The sequence below is a fragment of the Agelaius phoeniceus genome, chromosome 5, assembly GCF_051311805.1.
Source record: "Agelaius phoeniceus isolate bAgePho1 chromosome 5, bAgePho1.hap1, whole genome shotgun sequence".
NCBI classification, from domain to species: domain Eukaryota; kingdom Metazoa; phylum Chordata; class Aves; order Passeriformes; family Icteridae; genus Agelaius; species Agelaius phoeniceus.
In genome coordinates, this window is record NC_135269.1 from 3,572,541 (window position 1) to 3,593,262 (window position 20,722).

General features: G+C 43.1%; 1 protein-coding gene across 4 annotated transcripts in view; it reads left to right on the top strand.

Annotated features, from left to right (window-relative positions):
* Nucleotides 1–172: 172 nt before the first annotated feature.
* The window catches only part of EPS8 (EGFR pathway substrate 8, signaling adaptor), a 125,141-nt gene continuing 104,591 nt past the window's right edge, over nucleotides 173–20,722 (top strand). For 2 of the 4 annotated variants that reach the window (XM_077178133.1, XM_077178136.1), the window contains exon 1: nucleotides 1,619–1,786. The gene's annotated coding sequence lies outside the window, so the exon portion shown is untranslated. Of the gene's footprint in view, nucleotides 815–905; nucleotides 1,374–1,618; nucleotides 1,787–20,722 lie in introns of those variants that run through there. The other 2 variants (XM_077178134.1, XM_077178135.1) reach the window with 2 other exon arrangements.

Here is a 20,722-nt window from a genome sequence, read left to right on the forward strand (position 1 = left end):
ACCAGAAAAATAGCAAAGACAGAGCTGGTAGAAGATGCAGCACGACAAGGGGCTCTGCCAGCTCCGAGCCAGGAAGGGGAAGTTGGCTGAACTGCTTTTTTTTCTCTCTCTCTTTTTCCTTTTAAGCAGGGTTAAGGTGAACTCCCAAGCAATTGTGGAGAGAGGCCCCACCTCTCCCAGCCTGATCTGCAGGCTCGGGTTACTCTCTCCTGCCTGGTTCTCAGGAGCCCACAGAGAGCTTCATGCCTGCTGCTGCCCCTGCCTTCAGCCCGAACCTGGCAAACTAACTCCCTCTGTAGAGTTCAGACCTTATTTCGGGAAGATTTGCTGGCAAGCACCAGGTGAAGGATGGAGTAGCACCACTTGAGAAGAGATTCAGCAACCAGACTGCTGCGAGCAGTAGCTGAGCAATATCACCCTCTCCACTTTTTTTTTTTTTTCAAAATCGGGAAAATCCGTGTCTTCCCTGGAGGAGCCGTCAGGGGCAGGACTCTGGCAGTGATGGCTCTGACTTCACCTGCTTCTGCAAATGAGTCACGGAGTGTTATAAAAAACAAGGACCTGCCAAGTCTCATTTCTTGGAACTGAGTGGAAATTTCAGCAAGCAGCTGCTCTTTCCTTAGTTTATACTTTTCCCCTGCAGGTTTCTTGGAGAGGGCCTGGAATCACAGAAACTTTGTAGCAGAAAGGACCTGTTGCTCCATTTTGATAGCTGTGGCTTGGTGGAATTAGCTGTTTGGTCCAGATATGATTCTAATCTTCCTAAGGGATCTTGGTGAAGCCTGGAAGGAGCCTCGGGAACGTCATTAAGCAGGTGTGTAATTCTTTCTGGATTGGCAATTGAATCCTATCAAAAATCAGGAACAGAACCTCAAAAATCAGGAACAGAACCTCAAAAATCAGATTAGCTCTCCTATACACTACATGAATAGAGGTTCTTTTTCATATGTCTGATGCTGTCAAAAGATTTTTATGCTTTCTAGCTTTTTTCTGGAGCCACATAAGGCAAAAACTTATTTGAAAGAGAAATCAGTGAGAACAGATTCTCGCGGAACAGCCGGGTTTTAGGAGGGGAAGCGGCTCATTATAGCAATCCCAGCTGTGCTAACAGTGTAGCTGCGAGGACTTTGGCTACCTGCGAGCGATCCGATAGGGACCATTCCCCTGCGCTGAGAGCAAAAGCCACGTGTAAATTGTCAGAGCGGGGCGGAACGCGGTGCCAGATGGAAACAACATAAACAGCTGGGAGATTTCATCCGGCATTTCAAGGGAAGACGGGGAGGGGGGGACTTCTGTTCTCGTAGACCACTCGTTCCAAAGGTGCTTTGGCTACACCTACTCCTCCGGGGAAGGGATGTTGCTTTGGAGCCGTGGTACGTTTTGTGTGTGGCCTTCTATTTAATTTTTTTTTTTTTTAACCATGACTTTAAACTCGCACGGGGCGCTGCTCTCAGCCCCTTTGCCGGGCGTGAGCCGTGCCGGGAGCAGGAGGAGGGAGGCGGCGAGCAGAGCTCTCAGGGCTCCGTGCGGCCGCTCCGCCGGCGCGGGAGCTCCGCGCTGAGCTCCGCGGGCCCGCCCCGGCCGCGGGCTGGGGTTGGAGCTGGGGCCGGGGCGGGGCGGGTGCCCGGCAGAGGGAGCTCGGCTCCGCTCGGCTCCGCTCGCCGCGGCTGCTCCGCTGCCCGCCCCGCTCCCGCACTTTGTTGGCGGCGCGGAGCGGAGCCCCCGCGCCCGTCCGGAGCCCCGCGGCCACCGCCGCCCCCGGCCCGGCAGGAGGACTCGGGGCAAGGTAAGGAAGGGGCTGGCGGGACGGGCTGGGATTTCCCCCTGCCGTCGAGCCCCCCTTTGGGTTGTTCCGCGACCCCAAAGCCGGCGGGGCAGCCGGAGCAGGGCGGATTGCGGGGCGCTGCCCCGGCCTGTCCCCGCTGCCGCCACTGCCCTGCGCTCGGACAGAGGGGCTGAGAAGTCCCTGCCGGGCCCCCCGGGGATGGTGGTGGGTGCTGCAGCTTTTTCGCAGCCTGGCTGTACACCCGCGAAGCCCCCGGTGTGTGTGTGTATGTGTGTGTATGTGTAGGTGTGCGTGTGCTCTCCTGCTGCCGCCGCGGTACCGCCACACCTGCCCGCACCTCGCCCGCCGGGCTCGCACCGGGCTGGGCATCCCCGCCGGGGGCACCGGCCGTGCCCTCCTCCTCCTGCCTCACCTTCTACCTGGTGACCCCCCTCCCAGTCCTCACTGGGGTATTTTTTCCCCTTCTCAGTCCTCACTGGGGTATTTTTCCCCTTTCAGTCCTTGCTGGGTTTTTTTTCCCCCGGTGGTTCAGCTGGTTTTCCGTCTCTGTGGCTGGTAGCGGGCGCAGAGCAGCTTTGGGTGGGATAATCCTGTTGAATGCGTTCGTTTGGTGCTCTCCCCTGCTGTCTCTCATGTCCCCCCGCTGTTCAGCCCTTTCATTCTCTCCGGTAACTTTCCCCGGTGTCTTTGCTCCTTCTGCCCCTCTCATGGCCATGACACGCACTCCCTAAGGCACTGCCAGCGTGCGAGTGACCTGGGCACACCTTGGAAATAGGTTAAGGGCATTTTGAGGAATAATTTAAGGTGCTCCTGGCCCCCACCGTGACCTCAGAAGGGCTGCATTGTATCCACGAAAAGCGAGATGTTGCAGCTTCCACTAAAGCATAATAATTTCAAGCTAGCTAGTAGCAGGCAATGGAAGAAAGGGTGGAACAGGTTTTTCTTAAGGATGTTGTTTGAGAAGCAATCCTCCCACTCAGAAATTGTGCTTTGCTTTGGCTGGTAAATCTTGTACCCTCCAGAGTGGTGTGACCTTTGGTGGAGTCTGCTTTGTTTACTTGAGGTGAAGTGCTGAAGGTAAAAGTATTGCTCCTCTTCATTGTGTCTGCTGAAATATTAACCAAGTGATGGATCTTGCATGCCTTCCCAGCATGGATCATATTTTAATTACTCTTCTCCTTGATCATCAAAAAAGTGTCCTCCCTTCCTACTGACTGCCTTCCTTCTCGTTTGTGATTGTGCAATGTCTATATGTCAGCTACAAAAGTTGCTTGCATGGGAGAACATAAAAATTACCCTTTTTTGTTGTTAGCAACTGGAAATACTTAATCAGCATGGTGTGGCCGGGTCTCCTTTCCCTGGAATACCCATGGAAACGCTGCAACCCCTGCCCTGTGAGGAGGAGAAACCTCTCCTGGGCCAGGCTTGCAGTGAGTTGGTGATTCCCTCTCAGGGAGTTCTGGGGTCTCTAGCTGGTCAGAGTGACTCTGAGATAAGTTGGAAAGTCTCATTTCTCAGCTCGGTGGTCGAAGAAGGAGTCAGGACTCTTCATTTCTCGGTCTCAAGGCTGTTTATTGTATCTTATCTATAAAATTCTTTCTCCTGTCCAGCTGAAGTCCATTCAGCAGGACAGTCAGAGGCACTCTGCCTGCCCCCAGGGCAATGTTATCTTTTTATAGTAAAAAATACATGTACAATATTTACAATTACTTTCTAATACTTATCATCTATGTTAGACAGTGAGCTTCTACTCTAAACTAATCTAAAAGTGCCAGCATCACAGCAGAAGATGGAGGCCAAGAAGAAGAAGGAGAAAGGCTGGACACACTTAGATTCTTCTATCTTGCTTCTTGAACCCCCATTCTAAAAACTCTAAAAAATTTATTTTTCACATTCTGAGAAATTCACTATCATTCTACTTAAATTGTTGTGGCTTGTAATTCTTCATACAAGGTTGGTAATTGTTTTTTCTAAGGGCTGAATCAAAGGCACGGGGGTCTTGGGCTCTGTGCTAAGCTCTCTGAGGAATTTCTTGGGTTCTGACAAGGGAGAGGGCGGTGGGGACTGCAAAGAGCTCGCAGAGTTTCCGAGGTGTAAGGGAGACGCCCCATATCTCCTCCTGATTCACAGTTCACAGGAAGTGTGCCATTATTAGCTCTCAGGTAAGGAGATACTGTGCTCAAGGCTCCACGGGAGCAGCCTGTGCCTGCTCCCTGCTTTTACTGGGGAGCCAAAGGAAATGGAAATGGCTTTGGATTTGAGTTGTCCAGCTGGCTTGTGCTGGCACGCACTCATGGAGGCTGTGGTGTTGAGTTATGCCTTCTCCTAGCTCTGAGTGCTGGTTTCTGAGTGATTCTGTGATTTTGAAAGCAGACAAAGCGTCCCATTAGATTTATTTGGAGGGAGGTAACACCCCCGGAGCAGCAACACCCAGTAATGATTAGGTGCTAGTTATATACAGCAGTAATGGAGAGGGCAAGATTAATCTGAAGTTACTTCTGCTGTGAAATGCACAGATGGAAAAAGTACTGAAGTTTTCCACTTGGTGACAACTGAATTCTTGAAATAGGGTTGATTTTTTTTTTCTGTCTATAGTCCAGCTGTAAATGGTGAATCAGTCACATTAACTACTGCATTTTTTTCCCCTGTGGGTGACAGCTTATTAAAATCTAACATCTGAAGTCAAATAGTTGAAGCCCCAAGGGTCAAAATAGATTAAATATATAAGAATTCTTCTGTTACTGTGGGGAGATAAGAGAAAACTTGAAGTCCGCATGACAAAGATTGCACCACTAAAGCACTTGCTAACTTTGGGTTCAGTGTCTACCACTTGTTGCTCTTACATTCCTGGTTACAGCTCCTGCATCTCTTCTCATACAGTGAATGACTGCTCAGTGCACATGATTTTTTCAAAGACAGCTTTTGGCTGTGCCAGGCAGAAGAAGGAAGCCCTTTGTGACCCCTCCAGACTCCTCTCTCTGCTGTGGGGCTGGTGGCAAGGAAGAAAAGACATTTAACACTTTGGAGTTGTTGCTTACAGTGCAGCCTGATCCTTGTGTCTCTATTCCAAGTACATTTTTCAATGTGAAAATTCGGTATATAAGAGGCTCATTTCTTGTATTCAGTGCTAGTTCTCCAGTTTTTCCATTACTAAATGCTTCAAACCAGAAGAAACTAGAATTCCTGCTTTTGGGGAGGGGCTGTAACTGGTGCCATTTTATCTTAACTCCAGACTTGGACTCTGATTCATCTGCCAATTTATTCATCCAAAACAATGACATTCTGCCTTGTACAGCTTTATTTTCTGATTTAACCTAGGATTTTCAGTTTTCTGCCCTGAATTCCAAGTTAGATGGTGAACTTTGTTTTGCCACGAACTTCACCTGCCAGTGCAGTCCTGAGTGACCATTCCTCCCTGCTGTGCCCATGGAGTAATTTAGGTATAAAGTCATTGAAAGTTTCACCCAAGTCAGTGACGCTGGTTTGGGCGTGTGTAGAAAACATTTGCAAAGCTGTTTATAAAACAGTGCTCTGCAGTCACTGCAGGGGATTGTTAAGACAAGGTGTCTTTTACAGCTATTGACTCTGGGACAGTCACAGCCTTCTTGGAAGGACCATGATAGTGTGGGAGGAAGCAACCTCCACATCTGTTTTGTGAGGAGGGACTCTTTTTTTTCTTTCTTTTTTTTTTTATTCCCCTCTTAATTTTGTGTCATTGACACTGGGGGATAAGAAATGAATCACAAATGGAAATGTTGTTAGCATTAGCTTTTAAAGATCTGTTTCATTTTGAGCTGTGGCCGTGAGCCTGCAATCACAAACACATGGCTTTGATTGTAACGTCAGTTTTAGTAACATTTTAAAATTTTAGCCAACTCAGGGCCTTGAATTGCTACTAGTTGAACGCTTCCAGTCCTTTCTTCCCTTCCCCTGTCTCGGTAATTAAAGTTAGGCATGCTGTGAATCTCCACAGGGTTAAGATCTGACATGGAAATAGCAAATTACAAATTACTTTCTTTGCATTTATTACCTTTGTCTTTTGGTGAATAGACTCCAGCAACCTCGATCAGACAAAGTTAGCAGATGTCTCTAGCCTCAAAGGTGCAGAGTTAGCATTTTCCATGAAGTTGTCCATTTCTGTGGGATTTTTCTGTTGTATAGTTTTCTGATGCATGACAGGCGTCTTCATTACTGTGGTGGTGTGACAGGGGATTCTACTTGCCTTTGTTCTCAAAGCCTCACTCCTGTTGTCACTTTGACCAACCATGGAAATTGTTAGCTTCTCCATAAAGCTACAGAGGAAAAAAGAATGGCAAAACCACCAACATAAACACAGAAATGATTAAACCATTCTCCTGAAATACCGTGAAAACTTAGTGTTTGAACAGAATAATTAGTAGAAATTAATGATTTTAAGAATGGCATCTGTTGAGTGAAGGTAGGTGTTATGGATGTCCAGTAGCTTTAAAAAGGTTTCATACAGATAACGTGGCTGTTTGGGGTTTTTTGGTCTTTTTGTTGTTTTGTTTCACTATTGATTTTATTGTGTTTTAGGTTTTTTGTTTGTTTTCTTTTCAAGAATGCATTGGTTTTACACGAAAGAGAGGATTTGTCTTTTAATAATCCAAAATGTTACAGTTCATGGATTTTCTGGATTTTATAGATTACCCCTGAAGATAGGGAACACCTGATTCCTTTCAAGCTTTCCATGAGTGTAGGGGAGCTGCATTCAGCCGAGTTAATTGTGAAACTGCCAGAGCTGGTTCTTGGGGCTGGAGTTTGCTGTATGCTTCAGACTAAATGTAGTACAGGTGGTTCTCTTATTATCTGTAGCTCAGCAATGTTTATAGCTGGAAAATAAAGAAGTGACTCCTGGCGGATTTGTATTTATTACTTTGATTTCTGCTCCTGCATGTAAAAAACATTTTTAAAGATTTGACCAAGTAGAAAATCAGGCACTAGGATTGCTGCTTCTCCCATCAGCTCTCCCTTCTCCTCCCCCTCACCCTTCAGAAATTGTCTCAAGAGCAAAGAGGAGCTGAAAGTGAGGTGTTAGCAGCCCCTGCTTGTTGTCCATTAGATAAACCCACACCCATTAGCAAATGGTTTTTAACAGCCCCTCCCCAAAACAGCTCCATCAAACTTGTTCCAAAAACACGAGAAATACCTGAACTCACAGAAGCTCGTTTCCTCCTCAATACTTGCAGATACCTGGTGAGATACAAGATTATCCCAATTTTGTCAATGTTTTGCCTTTAGGTAGACTTTGATCTTGCTCTGCCTTGTTCCGTTAAAGGTCCTAGTGAATTTTCTTTCACCTGAAATGTGAACTTTGGTTAATGAGCACGTTCTTTCAGTCTGGGGTGGTTGAGAGCGCTCAATTCATCCCTCTGAATGCTCCTTTCATGAAAGCTGAGGACTTTGCTCTTCCTTCTAATGTGCTCTTCCTTCTTCCGAGGCCACTGATCTTTTTGTTTGTTTCCACAGTGTGTCTGAGGTGTAGTCTTCTCTGTTTCCTTAGACAAAGATCTCTTTGTTTTCATTGTAAAATATAATTTGAAGTAATTAGCCTGAAGAAAGCTTTTTGTTCTCTACTCTATAAGGAATTAGACACTTATGTTTCTGGGTGTTAGGTATCTGGTCAATGCATGGATTTGCTTCAGAGTTCAACGCCTGTGAGAATCCCAGTGTACATCATAAAAATATTTCTGAATGAGCTGTTCTATTACTCAGAGCATGTGAATGTGAGACCTTTGTAGAAGGAATGAGACATTCATCTTATACGTTGTCTTATGCACTCAGGTATATGGAGAACTCAATGATCTGCAAAGATAATGCAAGGAAATTGAGTTACATCAGGAGGAATTTGTGTTATCATGTGGCAATAACATTTAGCTTGATGATCTTCTGTGCCATTTAAAAAATGGTGTGGAAAAGTAAACTAGTTATTCTTGTGCCTCTAAAGTAATTTTCAGCTTTGCACAACATGTCTTGAGAAGGCAATGAGTGCATTGTACTGCCTTCAATGGAGATAAAAATATACATCTGTGTTTCACATTCAGAACAGGCTGCATATGAAATACATGTGTTTTCCTCTTTCCCTTCAATCTCATTTCAGACTCGCTTTTCCCAAAGTGGAATTATTTATTCTCTGCTCCACTTCCAGCATTATTTATTGCTTTGCAATTCTTCCTGGGCTCTCGCAGCCCTTAGTGTAATGTTTCAACTTTCTGTTTCCTTCTCTTCCTGTGCTCAGGGATAAAGCCTTGTCCAGGGCAGAGGGCTGGGAGCTAGAGGATGGGATCTGTTTCTGTTTTAGCAGCAAACTTCGTTAAGGCTAATAAATCTGGGCTAACTGGTAATTAACCTCTTGGTGCTATCTCACGCAGAGAGGGCAGGACATTGTGAGGAATCTGGACTTTGTACCTTGGTGTCTCTTAGGTAAGTCACCCCTGGGTGACAAATGTCCTGCCCCTGCCAAGAAACAGGCACGGCTTCTCCACTGCAGTCACAGTGTCCCTTCCCTTCCCGTGGCTGCTAAAGGGCTGCTGCACTGAGAGCCTTGTCCTCAGCTTGGCTTTGCCTCTCCCTGCTCAGCCTGGCCCTGGCTGAACTCTGCAGGTTTTCCTTCCCTCTCTGCCTGCCTCAGCCATGTTTCTCCACCATCTTCCATATCCTACTGTTGACTCTTGATATAACTTTAACTCTCCTGTTCTTTGGGGTTTTTTTTTCCTACTGTTTCTTTATTTAACCCCTATTTTCCCTCCCCTTTTTGTTTTACATCACTCTTTAATGGCACATAGTGCTCCATGTTCAGCTTCATGAACACTTCTTGCAGTAAAGCTTTCTCATACTCAAACCCCAATTCTTTCTCTCCTTTTGTGTCCTTTATTCCAATGTCTTCTCTAAAGCATTTCAGATCCACTGGTCTCAGTGGGAAATGTGATATGTGAAATTGTAAGGATAGTCAAGTCTTTCTGGGTTAAGTCATGTCTTCCCTACAATGTGTGTGCTTTGTCAAGGCAGTAATTTTAAGCTCTCATCACACAGTTCTACAACTCCAGACCTTGCAGGGAGGCGTTAGAGCGTGTGTAGGCACTTGTTTTCCCTGTGTGAGTGAGGTGTCTAATACACATTCAAAAAGTCTCTTCAATAAAGAGTTTTACTGAATATGACATTAAGATGTTCTCAGAAGTGCCTTGGATATGTGGTGGAACAAGTTCTACTCAGAATTTACAGTTTTTCTCACTTTCTATATGAAAGATGAATGTTGATATGCAAGTGGCTTAGGGCAGCTGGCAGCAGGGAGCTGTGTCCTCCCAGGGACAGCACTGATTATTTTTTTTTTGGAGGAGGAGGTGGATGTTTAGACCATGAGAGTTTGTCCCAGTGGGTTCTTTGAGTATTTTAAACTGTCCTTTTATAACTCTGAAAGTTATTGTCCGGACATCTCCATTCCCTTTTTTAAAAATAATCTAAAAATCTCAATTTTGGAAACAGCTGTTTTGTCTCTGTCTCAGTTTTCCTATTTATAAACAAAAGACATATCTGACTCTCAGGAGTTTTGTGAGGCTTAATTAACAAATATTTATACAGGCTTTTGAAGATATAAAGCAGCATATAAATGCTAAGCAGTGTTATTATTACCACCAGCTGCTTTGTTGTAATTGAAGTAATAAAAGTTTTAGTGCCAGTGGTTGTGTTGCTGTTGCCTAAATAGAGTTTTTGTGAACTCAGGAGACATTGAGGATGGGGAGACAGTGATGGTGTGGACCATACTGAAATACAGTGTGTGGGACAGCTCTGAAACCTTTGTGAAGGACTTAAAAAAAATAATTTTAATAAAGAAGTAGAAGTCCATAACTGGAAAAGAGTAAACCCTGTTCTGCAGTATGTTTAGAGGTCCCAGGACTAACTGGGGGTTGTCTGTGCTGTGCAGTGTGTCCCTGATTAGAAATGAGCTGGCAGCATTTGTATTTATGACTCTGGCATAAAAAGAAGGGATCTTTTAGAGATGATTGATAATGGGTAGTATAGGAAAAGTAACATGGTATAAATCACAATTAGCTTTGCAATTTATTTTTTTTAAGGTCTACTTTTGTAAAACGTTCATGACTTAAAGCAGAGTTATTTTTATTAATGTTCTTGTGCTTATCTCACATAACCAGCTTGTTAAAAGCGGATATGAACACTTTTTAAGCCTCTGGCTTATAAATTGTGAGAAAGAGAAAGGAAGATTGATTCCAACAGGCTTGAAGGTAGATTCATTTCTCTTCTAGTTAGCAAAATGAGAGAGAGGGAAGAATTAAACTGGAGACTTAGTGAGCCAATCAATTTCAGCCAGGTTGAAAATCATTAGATTTAGCTCCAATGTAAAATTTAATTGTAAAAGTCTAACTTAAAAGATAATGAATTCAGGGGAATTCTGTTTTGGTAAATTGATGATAATATCTCTAAGTTATTTCTGCCTGAAGTAACAAGAGTGTGGAAAAAATAAAGTAATAACAAAGGAGCAGTGAGGGGGAACAGTTATTTTGCAAACATCTCCTGAGGTTCAGAGGGGGTTACTTGGTCGCATTAGAAGAAGAATATTGTGCTGCTTGAATGTTGGAGAGAATTGATAAAAACTGTGGCTTGAAGAAAGTGTCTCTGTTCTTTTTTCTGTAAACATTTGAGATAAGATGGAAAAGCTTGGAAGAATGCAACATCTTCTGCAAGTTCTTTCAGCATTCTTAATTGTTTGTTATGAGGTCTTGGTTTAACATTGGCAGTTACTTTTGGTGGGTTTAGGGGGTTCTAATTTGTTAAGCTGGGCTGTCAAACTACCAATAGCAAGTAATCTGTCTAATAATATTTTAATATTTAGTAAAATGCCGGTTTTACTTGTAAGGGATGTTCCCTAATAGCTTCTGGGTCAGTTCTACTTATGAAGACCTGAGTTCGTTAAGGTGTTAGAGGGATCACACAAATGTGGATCATGGGTCTTGATTTCATAGTGGCTGTCCTGCAAGGACTTTGAAAGCAGAGAGGTTGCAAAACAGGGAACTTTCTCAGTCCTTTATGATTATAGGTAAGCAAATTTTCAGACAACTTTGAACATTATTAAACACTAAGAAGAAAAGTCCCAAGTCCTTTTTTTTTTTTCCAGTTTTAGGCAAATCTTACTTTAAAAACTACCATAAAAATGTACAACCACAAAGCTGTTCTGCATAGAAATAGAAGCACTTTAAACACACAGAGACAGGCAATATAGCCCTGAGGCACATATGAAGGCAACCCAAATGCTGAATGGTAGGTTCAGAAAAGGTTACTGCTCAAAATATTTTCAGTAACCAAGTGGAAGACAATTCATAGCATTGTATTAGAGCTGTTCTTTCTTTGTGAGAGACTGGTGACACCTCATTGTGAATGAAAGTCTGGGGATTTTTGACAGCTGTGGGAAAGAGCAACTATTTTATGCTCCCTGTATACAGAGGTAGAACAATTAGATAGGAATTTGTTTTTCTGTTACCCCAGACTGTAACACAGAGTAGTATGATAACTGTCTTTTGAAGTACAAAAAAAATCTGCCTCAGGGGCTATAATTTTAAAGCATCATATGAAATGCTGATTTAATAAGGTCTGCTCCTTGCACATTTTAAGTGCAAGGGAATGTGTGTGTTGAGACCTTGCTAATCCTTCATTTGCACAAAGTCTTTGGCTTGTTCCCTAACTGTCAAGGAATTAATGGTGTGCTTCAACGAGATCCTGCATTACTGGGCTGTAATTATTTCCATAAGATATCCTGCACTGCATTTGGTGGTGCTTTATGAATTATCATAGTAAATAGAATGAAATTGCTGTTGTCAAAACTTATGAGCAAAGTAATCTGATTCCCATTGTTGGTGTACTCAGTGGCTCGTGGAATTAAGTGATACCCAGTGGACTTCCAGGCACTTCATGCAGGTTGGTGAGAGGTTTGCTGAGCTGGGTTGCTGTGCTTGTTAACAGGGTTTGTGCAAGTTAAACAGGGGTGTAGGTGACAAGGAACAATTCCACTGAGCCAGAAAAGGCTCCAATTGCATGGGACACTTTTGTGTCTCCTGGCTGAGGATGGAGGTCCTTGTGCTGTGGTGTTGCCCAAACCTGGGTTTGGTTCTGCACTACAGACACATCCTCCATCTGCATGATTTTGTGGAAATCGGCATCTAACTAAAGCAGGCTGTACAGAAGGTGGCATATATCACCTGTTTTTCAGGTGGAGAGAGTCAGCAGCATTCAATTTTGGAGTATCTACCTAGGATTTTCCCTTTGGTTTATTACAAGTCTTTGTATGGTTGTAGTCCCTCCAGATCTTAGCTAGTGACTGGAGGCTTGCTGTACCAGGCACTCAGTTTCAGGAGAATGTTATTATTTAAACATTGTGTCTATTTTTAAGTCAGATAATCTATAAAACCTGTTGAAAACCACAAGAGATCATTACATCATCTAGTTTGACCTCTAGAGTGTACGAAGGAGGAGGGTTTCTGCCCTTCTATTTCTGCTAGAAAAATATTAATCAAGTTTCCTTGGCTTTCCTCTCAGAGGAAGATAGACACAGTTATTTAAACTACCTGCCCCTGGCAAACACTGGCATTTTTCTCTAAGTACATTGGTGAATTTTTAGTGGTTCTTTGGGTGTGAATCATGTGAATGCCAGAACGTGGTGCAACCCTCTGGATGCTGTTGTTTATGTATGTGTGTATATACATATATATATATATATATATATAAATTTTATATAGATACACATATATATACACTTTGTGTATATGTATATCTACTTCGTATATATATACTTTTTTGTGTATATATATATACTTTATATATATATATACACACTTTGTATCTATACATAGCTATGTATATAGCTATATATATATATATATATATAGCTATATGTATATATCTACTTTGGCATGATGTAGCAGATGCAGTCCAGGTTTCTTCCTCTAGATACACACACCTTTTCCCCAAAAGCTTCACAGGCTAAAAGCAGGTGATCCTGGAGTCTCTACTTCTGTCCTTCATGCTTCACTGGATAAATTGTGTAAACTCACATCACTTTCTGAACCACTGTGTGCTTGTCTGTGTAATCACTTTTTGCTCACGCGGCAGACTGAGGCACTTGTTTGCACAGCAGTTTTTAGGAGTTTAAGGCCATGTTAGCCTGTGTGGGGAATCAATGGGAGTGTTGGGGATGTTCTTGTATAGGTTCACTTGATTTTTGAGAGATTTGTGGCCTTCCTGCCTCCTAGAGCATGGAACTGGTGCTGTACAGACTCTGGGATACCCAAATATGTGCTGTGCTAGTATTTCCAGTAATGCCGGTGATGCCTCAGGTTTAGCTTTTATATTTTTCAGATTCTGTGCTGCTTTAGTGTGTGGGTCTGGGCTTCACATTATGGGATGGTGAGCTCTCTGCAGAGCAGGGAGACAAAACAATTCCTGCTCCAGCTGGGCACCAAGGACAAATGATCCAAATCTCAGGCCCAAGAGCACAAACACCATGGGCTGGAGAGAGAAAAACAAGCAGGGTGGGACTGCAGGGGCTAAAGCTGGAATGGGACAATGAACTGCAAGATGCAAATGGAGCAGAACTGATCCCAGGGAGAGACCCCGGGAGCGCTCGTGCATTTTGGGGCCATTTTGGTTCATCTTGGGTGCAGCCCTGGCTGGGCTCTTGTGCTGCCCAAGCTGGATCCATGGAGGAGACCCTTTTAATAAATCCCTAATTTATTTTTTAACTCCATCTAGCCTCTGTCCTAGCTGAGCCTTCCCAAGGCATCACCAGCAGTAACATTTTTTTCAATATTGGCACATCTTCCTCATGGCTTCTATCAAACAAGATTTACAGATGTCACTACAGGCAATTTAGTAAATGGAGTCCAAAAATTGGGTTTCTGTGGGAATGTGTCACAAGCAATGTGAGTTCTCCTTGGTTTTAAAACCTGCATTGTAGAACTTCAGTGCAGTCACTTCTTTAGGATGTAAAGAAAAAATGTGGCAATTTTACAGATGACCTTGCTCTTTATGCTCTCCCTGCATGGGACTCTTGCTTCCAGTAATGAGGAAATGTTCTGAGGCAGTGTTCTTGCCACGGTGACATAAAATAACAGAGACTTCCAGTTATTCCCCTGTTCTTGCCCTGTAATAGACACATGCCTTCAGGGACCAGCTGACCTTAGAAATGATGCCTATCTGGAGCTCGGGGTCATTTCTGTCCTACAGATTTTATTTTTTTTTAATAGGCGTTGGGATTATGATACTGCACTCACTGATTAGAAACCATATATGATTAGTATTTTTGATCCAAGTGTGCACTCTCCACTCTGGGCACACATTCCCCCTAGAGCTCCTAGAAATGCACTCAGTTGTTGCTCTGACAGAAAGAAAAAAAGCAGGAAAAAAGACCCAAAATTGCCTAAAATTTACCTTTATGAGTTTGAAGGTGTTTTTCAGACCGGGCATGTTGGTAGTGATGTTCATGAGTTGTTCAGCTGTGGGTGAGAGGGTTTCTGCAGCATCAGAACCTTGATCTCTAAGTACTTGTTTGTTCCACTGATATTAATAGAACAAATTGTCTGCCTGTTTAATGATTTTGAGGTTGAGGCTCAAAAATCTCAAAAAAACAACAACCCACGACAAAAAAACAAAGCAAACCCCAAGATAATTTGTGTGCTTGTTTTGTTAAAGGAAACTTAGATCATTTGGAAACAATTTAAAAGAATTTGTCACCATTCTTGTTATTTTTTTCTGTCCTCATCTTATTGTGAGACACATCTTTTATTTGAAGTGTGTACTATTTTAAACAGGCATTATGTTTTCATGAAAACTCTGCTGGGCAATGTCTAAATCCAGACATAAAAGCAAATAAACTAAGAAAAATCCTCTGTTTATCTGAGATGAGAGGACTTTTTTAAGAAAATGAGAGAGAGGGGATCTAAACCAACTTAATGTTCTCTTTTGTCTCTCTTTATGTTCCTTAATGTTCTTCTGCAGTCCTCAGGAATTGCATTATCTCACTGGTATGTCACTGGGGTAGTACTACAAAGAAATCTCAAAATGCTACTGTCTTTGGAGTGTACAGTGAGGAGAGGCAGCAAGTGCTGCATTGCACTCTTTGATCTAGGCTGATTCTGATTTTACTTTGAATTCAGAATTGATGTGAATGTTTAATGATGGATAACATCTTTAGGATGCTCCCTGCACCTCAGAGAGGTAAACCTGAGGGTTTACATCTTTCTTTTGGGGCTGGTAATTTTACATACAGCTGAGATCTCTCGTGTGCAAGGTTGGCTATTTGGGATTTCTAATAAATTACATTTGACAGCTCCTCCTCAGTTGTACTACTTGGTGTTGCCTCAAACAAAGCTGAGCAAGCTTACTGTAAGTTTCCCGAGCTCCTTTCTAGTGAAATCTGTCACAATTTCCTGTCATTTGCACGGCTGTGGAACAAGCTGTCACACAAGTGAGTACTGGAATTCTGGAGGTGGGTGTAGCAGCAGTGCCAAGTGAAGTGGAGATGAAGAAGTGGGGGCTGTGGACTGGGAAATGAGCAGGACGGTGTAGTGTGGGGCTCACTTCATCTCCACTGTAATCTTCAGGATCTGTCTGTTGGGAGCTAGGAGAGCTTCCAGGGTTCCTGGCCAGGAGGCTCTTTGGTTTGTTTTCAATTCCATTTCATGGGAAATGAAATTAGCATCTTTAATTTTCTTCCTTGTGACCCCTGTGTTTTTCAAAGCACCCACTGCATGGATGGAGGACTTGTTTCCATATATTTCCATATACCTCATTGCAGGTACTAGTCAAAAAAGCCAAAACTGCTGCCCCAAAACCCCCTGATAATTCAAATTCAAATCCCCAGTGATGATACCTGGTGAGCCTATGGCAGTGGTACAGAACAGAGTCTGGAGTGGGGAATATCAGTGCTGCCACATCCCTCTTTTGCAAAGACCTGGGATTCTTCTTTTATCTTGGTTCAGTCTGCTAAGTCTTGTGAAAACAATAAACTGGCTCACCTCCAGTACTGTGATTTTTATCTTGAATTAATAACAAGTTGTCTTTTCTCACAAAGATAAGTACTTTTCTTTGAAAGAAAAATTGCTTTATCTTCTTGAGGATTCTACCATGTTAGCTAACACATTAAATATGGTGTTTTTTTCTTTTTCCTAATAATCCTTGTGCTATCAGGACCTTTGCTTTGCCCTGGATTTTAATGAGTCATTTAAAAGCAGAGTTCTGTTTTGGCCATTTGACTGTGATACTCCCTCTCAAATCAGTTACCATTTTGAGAATGACATCTGAGTCTGCCTATGTTTCTGCATGACTGGAAGCTGTCACTACTTATTGAAACTTATTAGTGCTGGAAATGGATATGCTGCTTCATCTGCTGGGGATGAAACCTGAGGCACCAGCATTCTAATTTAAATGTTGTTCCCATGGGGAAAGGAGGAGAGCTTGGATAGTGAGGGGTGAGAGCTGCCTTGCAGCACCAAGAGGCTTTGGGAGCTTTGCCTACAGGTTGCTAAAAGCAGGTTGTGGCATTTTTTTGATGATTCAAGACAATACTGTGCTTTAAAATCAAAGTTTAATGGGAGGTTACAATGCTTTAGCTGAAGATTATATTGCAGAAGACACTAAAATTTTCTTTAAGAGGAACCAAGGTTGGGAATCCTGTTTTTGGGGAGGGGGGATGAGCACTTGAGGAATTAGACTCTAAAGAGGGCAAGCGCAAAGTTTGACTCAAAGCCAAGCTTCTGTGATGGCTCCTGGGAGTCCACACGTTCACCCAAAGTATGCAAAATGATTCTTAAAAATGGGGGCAGTGGAGACCATGAGTCTCCATCTATCCTTATTGTCACTTTTCTCACCTGAAAGGGCTGTGAGCCAAAAGAGCAGAAAGGCAGGAGGAGTCCCTGGGTGACCCCAGCTGTACCTGGCCCTCACCACATCACTGATCCTTGTTTTACAAGGCTGCCCTGGGAGCTCCTGTATATTGTAATTTCTTCATTGTCTTTTCACGTCATTATATCTAAGTACATTCCCAGTACAGAGATTATTTTCCCCCACCCTCTCTCCCCTTCCCATGCCTCAGCACAAGCCCAGAGCTTACTTGAGACAGGAGTCTTTGATTGACAGTGCCTTCACCATTTGAGACTGGTGGTGTGCTAAAATGTACAACTGGCATTTTAGAAACTGTAAAACTGACCTGACAAAGTGTGATTTTCTATTTTTTTTTCTTTTATATTTTTTTACTCTCCCCTTCTCTCAGCAAGTGGTAGATGTGTCTTGATTCTGATCTGTCACGTTCTTGTGTCACTGCAACTTGTAGATAACTATAGAACACTGAAATTAGTACATTCTGAAATTCATAAACAGAATTGAAACAATGTAGTCATAAATTAATCTTGATTCAACTTTTTTTCTTAAATAGAGTTCAGTTTACAGCAGGAATTCAGCAGTCTGAAGCTGACAGAGTGCAAAGGTGACCTTCAAGGTGATGGGAATGGTTAGGACAGACCAGATTTTACTAATGGATTTGTGACTTCCAGAGTGCCTCTGAATAACCCATTTATTTCTCTGAAACAAACTAAGAGTTGTTGCTCTTTGCCTGAAGGCCAGCGTTTTTAAAGCAAGCTTACAGTTCTCTCACCCTCCCATGCAACAGCTTGGAGGCTTTTCCTTGACAGATAATATTATTGTGAGGAAAAGGAAGTTTTGCAACCCTTAAACTTCCTGAAGAAAAAAGTGCTGCTAAGATTCCTTGGAAAAAAATTTTAATAACACAACAGAATCTTCAGTGAGTCATCATTTACAGGAACATCAGTTTTCTGAGATGGTAACAAGATATAATTTTTCTCCATTTATCCCAAAGGCAGGCAAATTTTGCCAGCTTTTTTGCTGGTGTTACACTTCAGCATTGCAATCATATTTAAAGGAATAGTACCCAATTTCATCCATCAGTAAAACCAGGATGCTTCTGAATTAATGACAGAAACTCTCCAAAACATCAGGTTTGAACATTGAATAAAAGGAAATGAGGAATCAGTTGACTAAAAGGATAAGAAATTTCTAAAAGACATAGATAAAATAATGAAGCTGAACATTTGCAGAAATGCTTATTAAGGAAAGCCATTCCCATTGCAACAATTAGTCTGCAGCTTAGTGTTTGTGCAAGAGAATGCTGCTTCAATTAACAAAAGTAATTTCTATAGCACAGTGGTGAGACTGGCTCAGACAAAACTGAAATGTTCTCTTACTAAGGTACTAATGCTAATTAGTGAATGAAAGATCTCTTCCAATTAAAATCACTTTTCCTGTATGAACTAATGACCCAGTTTTAAAGAAGGCTCTTACCTGATCAGCCTTTGAGGTTATTGCACTGGGCATTACAGTTTTACAACTCTTATGCTAAATAACATTTCTGAAGGATGTGTTTTCATACAATGAGGGTGCTGGATGTCTGATTTTAATCTCATGGGGACTTGTTCTCCTTGATGACTTTTCCCCCCCATATCCTGTGCTTCTGAATGTCTGTTGTGCACAAGGTTTTCTCTTCACCTCCTAGAGAAAAACATTGGGTTTATGATCCTAAGTGAAGTATTTTTCCTTACTTTTTTTTTTCCTGGTATTTAAAACAGCAATGTATCAATAGTGGTGTTTGTCCATGTTGTTCCCGCAGCTGCAGTAGTGTGGAGCATCAGAAATTTGGGTTGTCCTGGACCTTGAAAGTTGCTATGGCAACTGTACATCCCATTGGGGAACCTGAGTTAGGTGTGCACACCTCATTTAACTTTCCAGCATTTCTCTGCAAATGTGTTAGGTCTGGGAACTCCATTGAAACACCATCTCTGGTGTGCTAAGGGGAAGGAATCCCTGCTCCTGTCTCTGCCTCCCTTTGCTGCAGTCAGTGATTTCCTCCTCACTCTGTGTTGAGTGAGGAGCTGCAGATGCTCACCTGGAGCTCTCTGATGGGCACTGAGGGAGGGTCTGGACCAAGCTGTTGGTCTCCATCAGTGCCCTGGCTGTGGGCAGGGGACACTTGAGGAGCTGAGCATGGCATGTGGGCACCTCTTGGGTTTCTGTGGTTGAGATGACCCTGAGGTGTTAGAAAGTCTCTTTTTGCCAGCCCCACAACCAAAGAAGAAGTTGAGATTTGTCGATTCTGCTTTCAAGGTTGTTTATTTTCCCTTATCTATTACATTCTTTTTTTGACCTGCTGAGATCTGTCTGGGAAGGTCGGGTTGTGGCACCATCCTTTGGGGTGGTGTTGGCTTTTTATACTAAAAATGATGTGTACTTTATTTACAATAATTTTCCAATACCTATCACCTATGTTAGACAGTCTGTCTCTACTCTAAACCAATCCAAAAGTGCCACCATCACAGCAGAAGATGGAGGACAAGGAGAAGGACAGGACATACCCAGATTTCTCCATCTTGCCTCTTGAACCCCCATTCTAAATCCCCAAAATTCTACTTTTTCACCCTGTGACAAATTCACTATCATTCTATTCAAACCCTTGTGGCTTGTAACTCTTCACACAAAGTTGGTAATTGTTTCCATGGGCTAAAATCAAAGGCACAGGTGTTTGTGACTCCGTGCCAAGGTCTGTGAGCCCCCTGCCAGGGTCTGGAGTCCTCCAGGGCAGCCAGAGGAATGTCCTGGGTTCTCACAGGCACCCAGCTGAGTCACTGCAGGGGCTGCTGCTCTCTGCACGCTGGTTTGGGCTCCTGGAAGTCACTTTCTTACCCAAAAGCAGCTGGCATCCTGTGCCCTGCCTGGGCATTGCTCCCTTCTGAAGCACCTCACAGGTAAGAGCTGACCTTCAGAGTCAGTGCTCTGGGGGCTGGACCTCACCCAGGGCAGTTCAAACATCTCTATTCATCACCCCCTTCCTAAGAATATAACAGGGGCTGCGTATGGACTTAAAGAAGGGAATCTTCATGGGGATGAAATATAAGCAACCATTGTGTAAATATTTTTTACATTATATAGTGAGAATCATACTCTCTTCTATGATTTTTACGGGGTTTTTTTGCCAAACTCTCATCTAAAGGGATTTTTTACGAAGCCAGCATCTCCCACACCCAAGAATGTGCTGGCTCCTCTCTTTCTCCTTCTGTGTAAGATACTCTCTTTTATTTTGGGTGCTGTTTTACCACTCATTCTGTGGTAGGACACTGAGCCAACCCTGTTGGTGCCCCCACGCAGTCAGTGGAGCAGAGCACAGCCTGAGTGCCTCCCTGAGCTTGCAGCTGGATTGAATTATGTTTGGGTTTCTGTTCAGTCTGAAGGTTTAGCACCATCTGGGAGATGTTTGCAGACAGCAGCAGGTCTCATGTTCTGGAGTGCATTTGGGTGAGAGAGAAGAGGGGCTGGGAGGGGTGGAAATCTCTGGTTTTGGTGAACTTTGTGTGCATGTGTGGTTGAGATCTGCCTGGACTGACTGCCAAAAAAATCTTCAAAGGGTCTTTCTCACCATGGTAAATCCTGCTAGCTTGCTACATTTGACTTTTGTAGGTTTTCTGGTATTTTTGGTACCTTTTTTTTGCTACTTATGCAGTTCCACCCATTGGCTTCCTGTTGCCTACATCTCATCATTGAGTGATGCCACTGAGTGATGGCTCTGGCACCTTTGGGGTAAAAAATAAAGAAAAATGGATCTTTCTTTGGGCCCTGCTTGTGCTGGTGTTCCCTTGACTTTTTGATAAGCAGAGGTCCATTTTCCTGGTTCAGGAGGTAGAAAACTCCATATCTTCCATTTGCCTGGATATTGTGAGGTGGGGATTCTTCCTCCCTCCCCAAGAAGCACAAGAGAGAATCTGATCCTCAACTAATCCTGCCCATTCTTCTTTGCCCTTGGAGAATATTCCTCTATAGATTTTGTGGGTTATTTTTTGGTTTGTTTTGTTG